This window comes from Canis lupus, chromosome 11, assembly GCF_003254725.2.
Source record: "Canis lupus dingo isolate Sandy chromosome 11, ASM325472v2, whole genome shotgun sequence".
In the NCBI taxonomy this organism is placed as follows: domain Eukaryota; kingdom Metazoa; phylum Chordata; class Mammalia; order Carnivora; family Canidae; genus Canis; species Canis lupus.
In genome coordinates, this window is record NC_064253.1 from 60,451,937 (window position 1) to 60,465,720 (window position 13,784).

The following is a 13,784-nucleotide window of genomic DNA, read 5'->3' on the forward strand; positions in this document are numbered from 1 at the left end:
TGTCCATAAACAAAAAGAATAGATTAATTTGGAATTATTCATAGTGTGTGGAATACTTTACAACAGCTAAAATAAGAAAAATTTTACAAAGGTAGGTTGTGGGCACTAAGGTGTTTATTATATTACTTGTTTTGTTTTTCTGTGGGATTCAAATATTTCACAATTTTATAAATTAGCAAAATAAAACAAAACTTGGGCAGTGTTTCTCAATATTTTATCCATAAACCACCTGCATCAAAAATCACTGAAGCTAGGGATCCCCGGGTGGCGCAGCGGTTTGGCGCCCGCCTTTGGCCCGGGGCGTGATCCTGGAGACCGTGGATCGACTCCCACGTCGGGCTCCCGGTGCATGGAGCCTGCTTCTCCCTCTGCCTGTGTCTCTGCCTCTCTCTCTCTCTCTCTCTGTGACTATCATAAATAAATAAATAAATAAATAAATAAATAAATAAATAAATAAATAAAAAAAAATTTATAAAAAAAAAATCACTGAAGCTAAAAAATAAAAAAAATAAAAAAAATCACTGAAGCTATATGTCAAAATGCAGATTCCTGGGGCCACTCCCCAGGCCAATACCAAAAACTCCAGCCTGAATCCAGCAGTCTATATTCCAAAGAAGACGACCATTTAGGAGATTCCTAAAGGAGCACTGACACAGGGTTTTAGAAAGGAAAACAGTTTAGTAGAAAACAGAAACTGAGTAGAGCTCTGGGCTGGAGAAATGAGTCATGCAGAGCTTAGAGGGGGCTGAAACTGTGGTACACCTCAGAGTCTGGGCGGGAGGCACAAGAACTGTGGCCACTTCACGCAGGAGAGAAGGGGCACTAAGTGGTGAGCAGGACCCATCAGGATTAAACTGTAAAAAACAGAGAACCCGAATATCAGTGGCCTAAACCAGCAAGCCTTGCATTTCCTGCTCCTATGGAAGAAGTCTGGAGTTAGTCAGTATGGGGGTGGGGGAACAGGTGTAGCTCTCCACAGTGTCAGGAAGCCACATCTGTCCTATGCCACCGTGGCTCTGCCCCACGCTCAGCATGCCAAGCCAACCTCATGGTCTAAGGTGACTGGTGAACTTTGGCCACCGTAACTATACTGCAATCAACAGGAAAGAAGAAAGAGGGGGGGAAAGCCTATCTCCTTTTAAAGATACTTCCCCAAAGTAGTATACACCACTTCCGCTCACATCCTGAAATCTGTCTCATGGCCATACATAGCTGACCATGAGGCCAGGGACCAGGGACATGATGCCTTTATTCCAGGTGGCCAGGTACCCAGCTAAAGATGGGGAGGAGAGGCTCTATCAGCAGCGCAGAGAAAGGGGTAGAAAGACGTAGGAGTATCTGACCTAGAGGGCCAGGGGTTGCAAGCCTTAAAGCTCAGCTGCAAAGACCCAGGAAGCTGTTGTGAAGGCGGAGGGTCAGAGCCATCCTGGTCAGATGATTTCTGGCATGGCGAGTAAGCTGGATTTCTGCTTTTCAAAGTGTCACCCCTGGGCCAGCAGCATCAACTTCACCTAACAGAAAATGCAGACTCAATCTGCACCCAGCCCTACTGAATCAGAATCTGCATTTGAACACGATGTCCAGCACTGGGCCGTAATATCCCAGAGAAGAAAAAGGAGAGAGACTGGGGAGGCTGGCAGCACAGGACTGGGACTAGGGTGCCCTACATAAAGGGGTGGCTGGGCTCCTGTGAGTCGGAGAGCCCCCTATGGAAGAGCATGCGGAGGCAGGCCAGACTTGACTCGGGGCTATGCATGGAAGACACTGCCAACAAAGGAGAACAGGGAAGAGGAGGAGGGATGCTTGAGAAATGTGGAAAGAACGTGGCCTTGAAAACACACTTGAAAAGAGTATCAGTGAAGTGTAGACTCAACTACCCTGCATTATAGACCAGGGAACACTTCATCTTCGCAACACCCCTAAGGGGTAGGAGCCATGCTTCCCACCAGACTTGATAAACGGAGGTTCAGAAATGTTGAAGCACCAAGTCACACAGCTGGATGCTAGCACAGCTTACAAGAATACTTTGGAGAGATTTGGCCACTTTACAAAGCAGAATGTATAACCTAATTTAATCCTCACAATTACTCTGTGAAGTAAACAGGAAGTGGCTGTTATTTTAATTTTGCAACTAAGGAATTCGAGGACTTTTGATTCTTCATCCAACACTTTTTCCCCACTCTTGTTCTTGATTTCCTAACACATTATGATAATGAGGAAGGGAGACAGTGTGGGGTTTACTGGACCTGAATTCAATTGTGTGAGAGTCTAGCCCCATGACAGGCATATATGGTAGATCCTCTAATGTAATTGACACTGTTATTATTATATCTACTAACACTTGGTTTTGTTCAACTGGAAAGTAGTATCCCAAAGGTAGCTTATTGGAGCAAGGACCACAGAAGCCAGATATGGAGGGGAAAATAGAAGATGGTGTGTCAACAAGGAGGGAAGGAATTCTAAATAATGCTGCAGAGCACAGACTTTGGAGCCAGAGAAGTTGGATCCACTTGCCAGCCCTGCTACTTATTAAAATGGTGATATTGGGCAAATTACTTAATATCCCCCTGCTTCCACTCCCTCATGAAAATAAGATTGGGATACATAAGTATTTGTTAAATTAAACCCTATAAGATGGTAAGTCCAATGCTCAGAAGACAACAAATATCCAATAATTATAGCTATTATTAAATCTGGTTATGAATGGAAGACAAGAGGTGGATATTGAGGCAGTAGTAGGTGCTGGTGCTCACTAAGATAAAGAATAAAGTAACCTGTATTAAACTGTTTTGAGTGTTTATATACTTTATATCAACTTTAAATAAAAAAAAAGATAATCCTCCTCAGGCCCACAGACTTTACATACTGATGATTACAATTAGTCTTCTGATGATGCTGTATTCATGACTAATGCTTCCAAGTTGTGTATTTTTAAATTCCTGTACACCTCACAAGTGTATTCACTAACTCTGAATATAGTAAATGTGTACAAAACAAGTAGTCATAGGCTTTTGCCTTAAATGTTCATGAAGTGAAGAAGTTAAGGGAAAACGCTAATGAGCTCATTGTCTCATTTATGAGAAGCTTTGGCACAACTTATTACGGTGACAGATGTTCTGCTTCCTAGAACCTTTTTGTTCCACCCCCAAAATCTATATTTTCCTTTAGTATATTGATTTCTTGTTATAGAGCAGGAATGGCTATGAAATGTCTTTATTTGGGAGCTGAGGGATGCCAAGATGTGAGAGGGGAAATGTATCATGATTTACAGGAGACCTGAAAGGATGAGTGGAGGACTCAGGAGAAGGCAGTCTGTATCCGGGAAATTATTTACAATTTGACTGAAGGACAGAGAGACTCACCAGAGGAAGAAAAGGGGGAGCAAATGAAAAAAGCATCCAATCACAGGGAAACCCTTTGATGGATGAGGGAGATACTTTAATAGATGAGAAAGCACTTTCCCCAGTGGCCAGTTGGCTCACCTCATCCCTCTTTTGGCCTGTAGCACAGTGGAAAGATTCGGCGTAACATGTTATGGAATATATGACAGTGGTCCAGCTGAGATGTCCGAATAACAAACAGAAGTGTTCTTTTCTCTTTTGAGGAGGGGCCACCGATTTCTCTTTTGGGCTGAGGCTAGATCTTCACTACCAAAACATAGCTGGAAATTGAGTCGACTGATTATGAACAATGTCCCAAATGCCACTTTTCTTAGCAATACAAATAACATTTCTGTAGTATATTTAGAGTTTCAAAGCATGCTCACGTGCGTCATCTCCTTTTATCTTATAAATAACCCTCTGAAGTAAGTGTCATTACTTTCATTTTATACTTGAGAAAACCGAGGTTTAAAGAAGTAATTAGCAGGAGAATCCACACCAGCATCTGTCTGACCATGCTATCTTTCTGGCCCCTCAATAAATGTCAATCTATGGCCACAGTTTCCACAAAGGGCTTTTTGGGGGCGATCTCTGCCAAGCATACCTTAGGTTTCAATGATGTTTTTCCCTCCAGGCCAATTCTATGGCCCTTGACATCTCTTAAAGGCCTTAAGAGCCCACTTGAGGTCTCTTGGGAGATCTGGAATGAGGGTGAGGGCTGGAAGTGGGCAGAGCAGTGTGGTGCCCCAGTATCTAAGCTGTAGCTTCCCTGGGCTTCCGAGGACCCTGTATCCTTTGTGTCTCATAGCTGTATCCTTCTCTGCAGCTCACACCAGCAGCACCTTCTCGTATGTCCTCTCAGAGGCCATAGATTGCCCTCCAGCCATCCTAGGTATCCCATTTCTCAAAGTCTCTTTTACTTCTATATCACTCAGGATATCTCAGCAAGCAGTTAGAAAGCAATCACTTACTGCAAAGTGCTATCTCCTTGAGAGAACTTCCCATATGGGAAACAGCCAGGGGAGATGGGGTCTTCTGTAATCACACCAAACCTGTCCTTTCATCCGTGGCAGAAAGCCTCAGACTTGAAGCAACATCCCCACTTCTTCCTCTGATAACTTCCTGGTCTGATGGAATCTTTTCTACCATCAGTGTCAACAAGCTTACAGTCCTCCCTATGCATGGAAGAGAGGGAGTGGCCTTGCCCCAGCTCCACAGTACAAAGTCATCCCCATTACAGTAACAGTTGCAGGCTCGTGTACAGATTTGCCCGCACCTGTGCCATTGCTAGTTGTGGTACCTTGGGCAAATACTTACCTTCTCTGGGACTCGGTGTACGCATCCTTAAATAGGGTAAATACTACATATGGAATGGTAATGAGAATTAAAACTCCTATATGGGGACACCTGGGTGGCTCAGTGGTTGAGCATCTGCCTTTCGCTCAGGAAATGATCCCGGGGTCCTGGGATCGAGTCTCACATCAGGCTCCCTGCAAGGAGCCTGCTTCTCCCTCTGCCTCTCTCTCTGTGTCTCTCATGAATAAATAAATAAAATCTTTAAAAAAAACCCCAACTCCTATCTATTTAAGGTACTTAGAATAGTTCCTTGCACACAAAAGCAACATAAGGATTAGAAAAACTGCATTTGTAGAAGAAATTACCTACTTTTAAAAGTAGCTGCTCTATACGAGGTTCTTTACATCTAAAATTCAGATGTCATCTGGAGATATACTGACCCTTCAGAGGCAGATAATAAGTGGCTTCGATTCATGGATTAGAGAAAAACTTAATAATCCATGGATTAGAGAAAAACTTTATAATCCCAATAATCTCAAGAGTTTTTTGAATTCCCAAGGGTACCTTACACTTTTTGATTAGCTCAGGCTCTAAACAGCAGTTTCTTCAGAATTATTCTGTTTGGGATTGTTTTGTTGTTCTGCAATACATTGTGTGACTGTCCCACAAATATTTAGCTCAGATTTATATTTATAACTCAGATAAAACTTATAAAGGAATTCATGTGTGTAGCAATCTTTACTGAACCTTCAGGAAAAAAGCAGGGCTGACCTTACAACAACCCAATCAATTTTAAATTCATTATCAGTCATCGCTGTTCTTTATATGGTTTGTGACTCTGTCCACATGTTCAGATTGGGCCTCCTTAATCTTGCTGTCTCGTCCTTTTCCCTACTCCTACTGTCTCTCCTCAAGCTTTCACTCCCAGATTGCCTCAGACTCCAAATTCCTCGTTTCATTATGCAAACCCGCTGAGCTCTCTCCAGCCCATGACTTTTTTTTAAAAACCTGGCTAAACTTTTCCCACACAAAGACCTTGCTGAAGATGTGAAATTATCCTTTTTGAGAACTTCATTAAATGACTGGCCCAAGATGAAACTCCTCCTTGCTCTGCATTTGTATGGTTAGTAAACATACACTACCTCCATTAGTTCTCACAGCAATGCTGCAAGGTAGGCCTGACTCTCCCTCTTTTATAACCAGGAAAACTAGACTCAGAGCAGTTAAGGAATATACCCAGTCTTGTAGCTGGGAAGGGATGAGCAGAGTCAAGGCCATGTGGGTCTGGCTCGGAATCCCTTGCTATTTTCACAGTACACTGCCCCATATGTTGTGCTAGGCCCTGGGAATCTAAAGGTTCCGAGGTCATGGCAGAGATCAGAGGAGCCACACGGAACTTCTCTCTGGGCCCTTCATCTTGGACAACCCCCTGCTGCGCTCCTGGCTGCCATCTTATGGTAAGTGTCCATGATATGGTGCCCAGACCTGAGCCCAGACTTCCCGGTGGAATCCTACCGACACAGAGGAGAGCAGGACCCTCTACTTCATCCATTACCCTGGACTTCTAGTTATATAACTGGCGGTCCCTTTGGCTCTTTGAACCTCCATTAATCATTGCTGATTCATCCTGACTTTTCAACCAAAAGAAATGCCTGAAACAAAGTTCTTCCTTGAGCTCTGGAGTTAGTCCTAGGGTGAATCCTTGTTTTACCACTTCCTGTGAGAACCTGGACAATTCACCTCTTTTTTAGGCCCCAGTTTCCTCCATTGCTCTAAAAGAGACAATATTATTTACCTTATAAAGTTGTTAGAGGAATTAAATGAATTAATGCATGCAAACTGCTAACCCAGTACCTGGAACACTGCAAAGTTCAATAAACATTAGCTGTAATAATAACAATAATAATTATAAATGGCCATCCTCTCTTCCACCTCCAGAAAATCTGATTTTTGCATTGTTCCATCTCCCCCTTCTCCACGCAAGCCTGCATACACGAGCATGCGCACATTATTAGAAGGCGCCCTCCTAAAGTAGAAGGCCTGGCCTTAGAAACCCTGGATTCAATTTAATCACATGCTAGCTGTGTCTCCAGATGTTCAATCTCCCTTAGCTACAGCTTCTTCCTGTGCAAAATGGAAACCATAATTTTGTACTCACTTAACTCACAGATTCATCATAAAGATTACATAAGCCAGAAATGTAAAGAAGCTCAGCACTTATTGATACCTTATTTCCATTCTGCTCATAAACTATGTCAGTAGATTATTTGTAACGCAGTGCAGGATTTTATACTAATTCCCAATCATGCAGATTTATTTAGGATTTATCAGATTAACATCATTCATTCATTCTTTCATTGTGAGGGGTGGGGTGGCCATAGGCAGAGAGAGAATCTCTGTGCTGAGTACAGAACCGGACTTGGGGCACAATCCCATGACCCTGAGATCATGACCCGAGTGGAGATCAAGAGTCAGATACCAACTGACTCGGCCACCCAAGAGACCCCAGATTAACGTCATTCTAAGTGACTTCTCTATATTCAGCCTTCACATTTTTTTCTCATGTAATATATTTATTGGCTCATGAATTTAAAAAAATCTATTCATACCAAAATGAAAGCACTGGAACCCTATCCCCACTAGTCACACATTTTCTTTTATCATTAAGAGCAAATCTGCACCAATTGGCTGCCTAATATACTGTGCTGGAGGCAATGGCCAAAGAAATATAATTTGGGATGGGTGTCCTCAAGTCATCTAGTATATTGGGGAAAGACCTTCACGTGTGACCTTAAATGTTAATGTCTTGAAACAGTTACAAAACCTTTCAAAGAAACCTAGAAAATGGGACGCCTGGGTGGGCTCAGCTGTTTAGCACCTGCCTTTGGCCCAGGGCGTGATCCTGGAGGCCCCGGATCGAGTCCCACGTCGGGCTCCCTGCATGGAGCCTGCTTCTCCCTCTGCCTGTGTTCTCTGCCTCTCTGTCTCTCATGAATAAATAAATAAAATCTTAAGAGAGAGAAAAAAAAGAAACCTAGAAAACCTCAAAACGTCCCATCATGGGACAACCTCGTAACTCTGATGCTTATTCTCTTTAACAACAGTCTTCCCTCCTGGCTCTGTATGAAATGGAAGAGGCGCGACATTGCGGAACTGAAAATCTCAGGAGTCGTCACCTAACTTTCACGCTGAAGGGCCCCAGGGGGTCCCGGCCTAACCCGTACATCTAGCAGGAGAAGGTGCAGTGATCCCGGAGAGAGCGAAGCACTTGATCCCCATCCCTCCAGTCGGAGGCAGAACCTGGGCGAACGCAGGCCGGCCTGGGCTCGTTGGGTGGTTACAAAACTATCGGAATCCAAGTAGGAGGATGGGACGGGCCCCGGGAAGAAGAGGTACATTTTGCACACATGTGGTTCTGATTGCTCCCCCCACCCCCCCAGCGTTCCCTCCCCCGCAACGTCAAGAGGGGAGGACCCCTGCAGAAGAGAGAGCAAGGACCCCTGGAAAGCGGCCCTGGCGGGGGTGGGGGTGGGGGGTCGTGTGGCGGGGCCCCCAACACCCCGCGGGCGGGCGGCGGACCCGAGGCCTTTCCCTGCCCCCGCGCGGCGCCCGCCCCGCCCGGCGCCCGGCAGTAACCCCGGGGCGCCCCGCAGCCTGGCGCCGAGCCTCTGGCGAGGAGGGGGATACGGGCATGTGCTCCTTTTCTCTGCAAACCTGGTAGTTAGGTCGGGGCCCCTCCCGTGCAGAAATACGAGCTCGGACTCTGCCCACGTGGCTTCTCCGTGAGCGTGTGCTGCCCGCGGTACCCGCCTGGGGGTAGAGGACGCGGGGGACCGCCTCGCCGGAGAGGGGCGGGCCGCGCCGAGGGGGCGACGGCAGCCGGCGGGGGAGGGGCGAGCGAGACGTCCCGGGAGGCCCGGCCGCACGGAGGTCGCCCCGCGGGGCCCGAGGCTGCGCCCAGCCCCGCAGGCCCAGGGAGGGGGCACCCCCGCAGGGCCCACGCCCTTTACTTCAGAGCGGAACGGAAACCACCAAAAAGGAGGCGCTCTGCACGCCCCGCCGCGGCCGGCAGCGAGCGACGCGCAGGCGCACACGGCGCCGCGTCTGCCCTCGAGTAACCCCGCGCCGCCGGCCGGGCGAACTAGGTGAAAGGTAACTAGCGGGCAGGGCCCCGGGCGACGGCCCCAGCGCGCGTGCGCGGTCCGGGTGCAGCGGAGCGGGGGGCGGGGGGGCGCCGCTCGGCTCACCTCGGCGGGCGTGGCGGGCAGGGGAGGGGCCGAGCGGGGGGCGGGGGGCGGGGGGTGGCAGCGGACCCTGGAGACCCCGACCGAGCGCCACCTGTTCGCCCGCTGGGCGCGGGGCGTGTCCCCGCTAATTCCGGCCGCCCCTGGAGGACGCGGGAGGGGGGGGGGGCGCTCCCGTTTACGAAAGAGGAAACCGAGGCCTGCGATTTCGTGTCACTTGCCCAAGGTCATTCAGTCTGTAAAGGGCGGTTTCCACAAATGGCCCCTGATTGGAGATTTCTTTTTTCTTTTCTTTTCTTTTCTTTTCTTTTCTTTTCTTTTCTTTTCTTTCTTTTTTTTTTTTTTATTTGTTTTTAAGTAGTTTTTGGGGTTTGGGTTTTTTGTTTGTTTTGCCCCGGGGCTGATAGCTGACGTGGATAGCGCAGTTTAGAAGGCGCCTCTTAGACGTTACTAGTTCTATCTTGACCTGAAAGCAACGAGATAGGTAATACAGGTAATACTACTATCTCTTTTGTAGATGGACAAACCGAGACTCAATAAAGTTGTTCTAAGATCACACAGACTAGCAAAGTCGAGGTCTTAGGCCTCATTTTAGTGGGATCAAGAAGGATCAGGTTCTTCCACCCTCTATCCCACAGACCTATAGGGAATATGAGAGCTTCTAGCTCCAGGGGATGATGAGAGGCACAGGCCATGAGGAAGGCAAAGGTGTCCTCATGGCTGGAGGTTTCCTTCCACTGCGGGGTTCCACCACACAGTTATAGAGTGACGGCTCCTTCTAGGAGATATTTGGGTTGTTAGCTCATTGAGGGAGGGACAGAATGCACTGCTCATGGTTTGTGGAACTTGTTTGTTGGTGAGGATATAACTAAATGAACACATACTCAACCCCAGGGGGAAGCAGCAATAGTGTCTGGCACCGGGTGAAGTGATTACTGTCTTGTGACTTTTCTCCAGTGAGGGCTCTTGCATTCATTTAGCAAACATACTCAGCACCCACTCTGCTGTGCACAGAACTGGAAAACAAGATAGGAGCCCTGAAAGGCTGGAAGGCCGTGCCTCTCCTGCAAACTCCATTCTGAGTCCTAGACCTCTAGGAGTTTGCCCACCTCCATGCATGTGGAAGCCACAGGGTCTCTGCTGTGAGGCAAGAAATGCACCGCTCAGGGAGGGGCATGGGACCAGATTACACTCCTCCCACCCTAGGTGCCCAAGCTGTCCCTCAGAATCACAAAACAAAAGCAGCTCTGCTCCTCATCCCGAGGAGGCCTTGGAAACAACTACCCAGAGGGAAATGCAAGGGAAGCAGAAAAAGCTGCAGAGCAGCCCCTGATCGGCCTCCTCCCACCCTCATCTCTTTCCAAGAATCCCTTCTTCCCTTGAGTGTCCAGTCAGGGAATTGGAATGTCACTGCCTGTGCCCCAAAACTATGCTGCTGCTCAGGCTGATAAAGACAAAGGCTGCAATTGGACTGTCTTTGCCCGAATGTAACCCTTCCTGCCTTGTAGCCTCCCTGAGGTTGACCAGGGGAGATCAGGAGCCTCGTGATTACTGTCAAGATGCCTCTGCAAGCTGCCTGCTGGTGGTATTGGCAGAAGGAAAGCTGTTTGGGACTAACACTTCTAATCTGTTGGGAGTCCCCTGTGCCGACACACTGGGCGCTTTGCTAGACACTTTTACTTGAGTTCCCATGGGCTCCTCCACGGCCCTATGCAATCTAAGTGGTGTGATCATCATTTTGTAAAGGATAAAACTGAGGTTGTGGAAGGGGTGATTTCCCCACGTCACACACCAAGTAAAAGGCATGACTGAAACTCACCTCTCACTGTTCTATCCATTTAGATCCCAGCATCCCAATGGGGCAGGTACTTGGAGCCGGTTGGGAAAACTGTCCCTAGGATACTCACCTTCCCTAATTAGCCCAGAGATACTTCAGTAAAAATGTAGAACGCGTGAAATTCCATGCCTTATACAAAGTTAAATAATAAGCGACTCAATGGAGGAACAAATGAATGGATGGATGAAAGTATAGAGAATGAGATGTGATTAAAGTGCCTGGAATTGTACATGCACGTAGTAGACACTCAGTATTTCCTTAATGAATCAGTAAAAGAGAAAGAAGAAATCAAAATATAAAAAATGGAAGAATTTCAGTGTGTGGGGCAGATATTTTAGGAAAACCATTTCCCAACCTGAATCTCACAGATAATGTTTATAGTCCTGTTGGAATTTGAAATGTTCCTTTTTGAATTATTGCTGAAAAGTTTACTGGCCCCAGAAGGTTCTCAGGAGATATACAAAAAGTGGATGCAGTTAAGTCCTGGCCCACAAGCCCCTTCCTATTGAATTACCTGTCATGCTGCTTCTTGGGTGTGATTTGTGCTGCTGGTTTTTATCAGTTGGAAACGCCTCTCATTCCATTCACTAAGCGCTACGACATACTCTTTATGAAGCACTACGTATGTTACAAAGTGTGTAACATATGGTTCTTGCTCCCAGGTGAGGAAAACATGAGATGTGGAGTCAGACATCCTAGGTTTGAGTCCCTGCTCTTATCAGATTGTGTACTTCTGCACATTACTTAACGTTAGCAAGCCTCAGTTTTCCCATCTTTGAAAGGGGTACAAAATTACCTCACAGATAGCAAGAAAATTTAATAATATATTAAAAATGAGGGATTAAAAAAGGAGGGATTAATAAGAGGTGAATGCTACCAAATTAATTTTATGCAGAAAGAATATAGGGAATGTTGTACCAGGCATCAAATCTAGCTCTCTTTAGGGAAGGGGAACTGGAACCTTGAGACCTAAGAAAGATTGTGAACTGGAGGGTTTCCAGGCAGCATAGAGCAGAGTTTTACTGGCCAGGAACAGTCTAGAAGCAAGGTAAGTGCCTCCTGGGCCTTGGGCCCTCACCTTGGGCCATATGTCTACTGAGATATGACTGTGTCCCCTGAATCTGGAGCATCCCAGAGCTGAACCCCATGAGAACTCTGCTGTGTAACCATGCTCAAGGTGCCATTTCCCTGCTCAGGTCAGCCTGAATTCATGGCAACCGGCGTTTGTTGAGTCTCTGCTGCACGCTAGACCCTAAGAATTCAGAGCAGGCCTGATACAAATGTAAAGTCTGTAAACACAGAATGACCTGAAGGTTTAGGAGGGCAGAAACCCAGCCCAGTGGGAATGAGAACTCCCCAAGGAGGTAGCCTTTGGCTGAGATGGGAAGGAGGGAGCATATTTTGCCTAGGGTAGGAAAAAACAAAATGGGTTCACACCTTTTGACAAACAAGTAAACAAAAACAAGTAGAATTCCATATTGGCCATATTAAACACTTTCTTTGATTTACCCACGAACTTTAGAGGGAAAGGAAGAAAGCAGGAGGAAATGCATCTTGGTCATCTTGGAAGGAAGGTGAGTAGTTAAGGTTTTCCAGCCAGCTTCGCCTTGGTTACCAGCTCTGCAGCCCTGACTCGTCACCTCCTCTCTGTGCCTGTACCCATGTCTATAAAACAAGAACTCTTGTACCTAACTGACAGCAACATTTGGGGATTCGATGAGATGGTGACGGTAAAGTATCCACTACTGTACCAAGAACTTGATTAACTCTGGGGAAATGGTACCTTTTTCTTCCTTCCCCACCACATGGAAGGTCAGGGCTCAATATGACTGAACTCCTTTATTTGCTTTTAGCCACACAGCCTCTTTTAAAACAATAGGCCCAGAAAGACTTCCAGATATCTTCCCAGACTCAGAAATGTCTGCTTTCTCTTTATCCATAGAAAAACTTGTGCAAATGTCCACCCCTCGGGAACAGAGCAACTCTATTAATTAAGCATAACCCTATTCTGTCTGAAGACTGTAATTACCCTTCTCTGTAGATGTCCTGCCTTGAGAATTCCTCTGCTCCAGGGGCAACCTGTCAGAGCCTGACCTCCTGAGGGTGGGGATGCAGAAGGGCTGGGGTCTCACAGTCTGTCCACAAACTCTAGTTCCCCTGGAAGGTTGTTGTAAATAATTAACGTGAGTCCTGTTTCTTTCCCTAGCCTCATGGTGGTTCCAAGGACAACAGTACAGAGGAAGGCCAAGTCTCTGAGGAATTTCCTGAATAATCCAAAATGCTCAAGTGTCAAGGAATTTCCCCACACAGCATCCAAGTCTAACCCATTCTGCATTTTGTCCCACTTCGCATTTGAATACACTGTAGTGAGTACACAGAAAATTTTAATTCCCAGTTTTTTTGTTTTGTTTTTTGTTTTTTTTTTTTCTTTTCCAGAGTTAAGTCACTGGGAAAAACTGTCAAGGCTATTAAAAGGAGACAAGAACTTTGAATTCCACCTAAACTCATCTCAATAGCTTTATGTCCTTGGGGAAACCAGCAGCTGGTCATTTCAGGAGCTTAGAAAGAGGGCAGGTGACTGGGGTCCTAACCCTGTTTCTACCTCTAACCCAACTTACAGCCTAAGCTAAGTTATGCCCATTCTCTGAGTCTCAGTTTCCACACCTGTAAACTTAAAGGTTTGCACTAGTCAAACTTTAGGCTCCTTTCCAATTATCAGGCACCCCTGATATGTATTTGGAGTTTTGCTACTTGCCTCCAAAGCAGGGAGAGTTTTGAAACTAGAAGCCAGCATTTCAGAAACCTCAGCAAAGGAAGGCCTGTTAAACACTGGTGTTTGTTGAAATTCAAGCACAAACACCAATCACAATCCAACAACAAAGTCCAACTGAGGAACTATGTACTTGAGAACAATGGAAAGCACTATTTCGTTCTTTGCCAAAAGTTAAAACTAAATTTAACCTTTTTTTTTTTCTAAGTTTATTTATTTTGCTGTGTGTTGAGTGTATTTTTTAAAGGAAGCAGGCA

General features: G+C 46.3%; 1 long non-coding RNA gene across 1 annotated transcript in view; it reads right to left on the reverse strand.

Moving 5' to 3' along the window:
• LOC112649962 (uncharacterized) overlaps positions 1 to 13,784 on the reverse strand; it is a 181,064-nt gene that overhangs the window by 11,705 nt on the left and 155,575 nt on the right. The window lies entirely within an intron of this gene.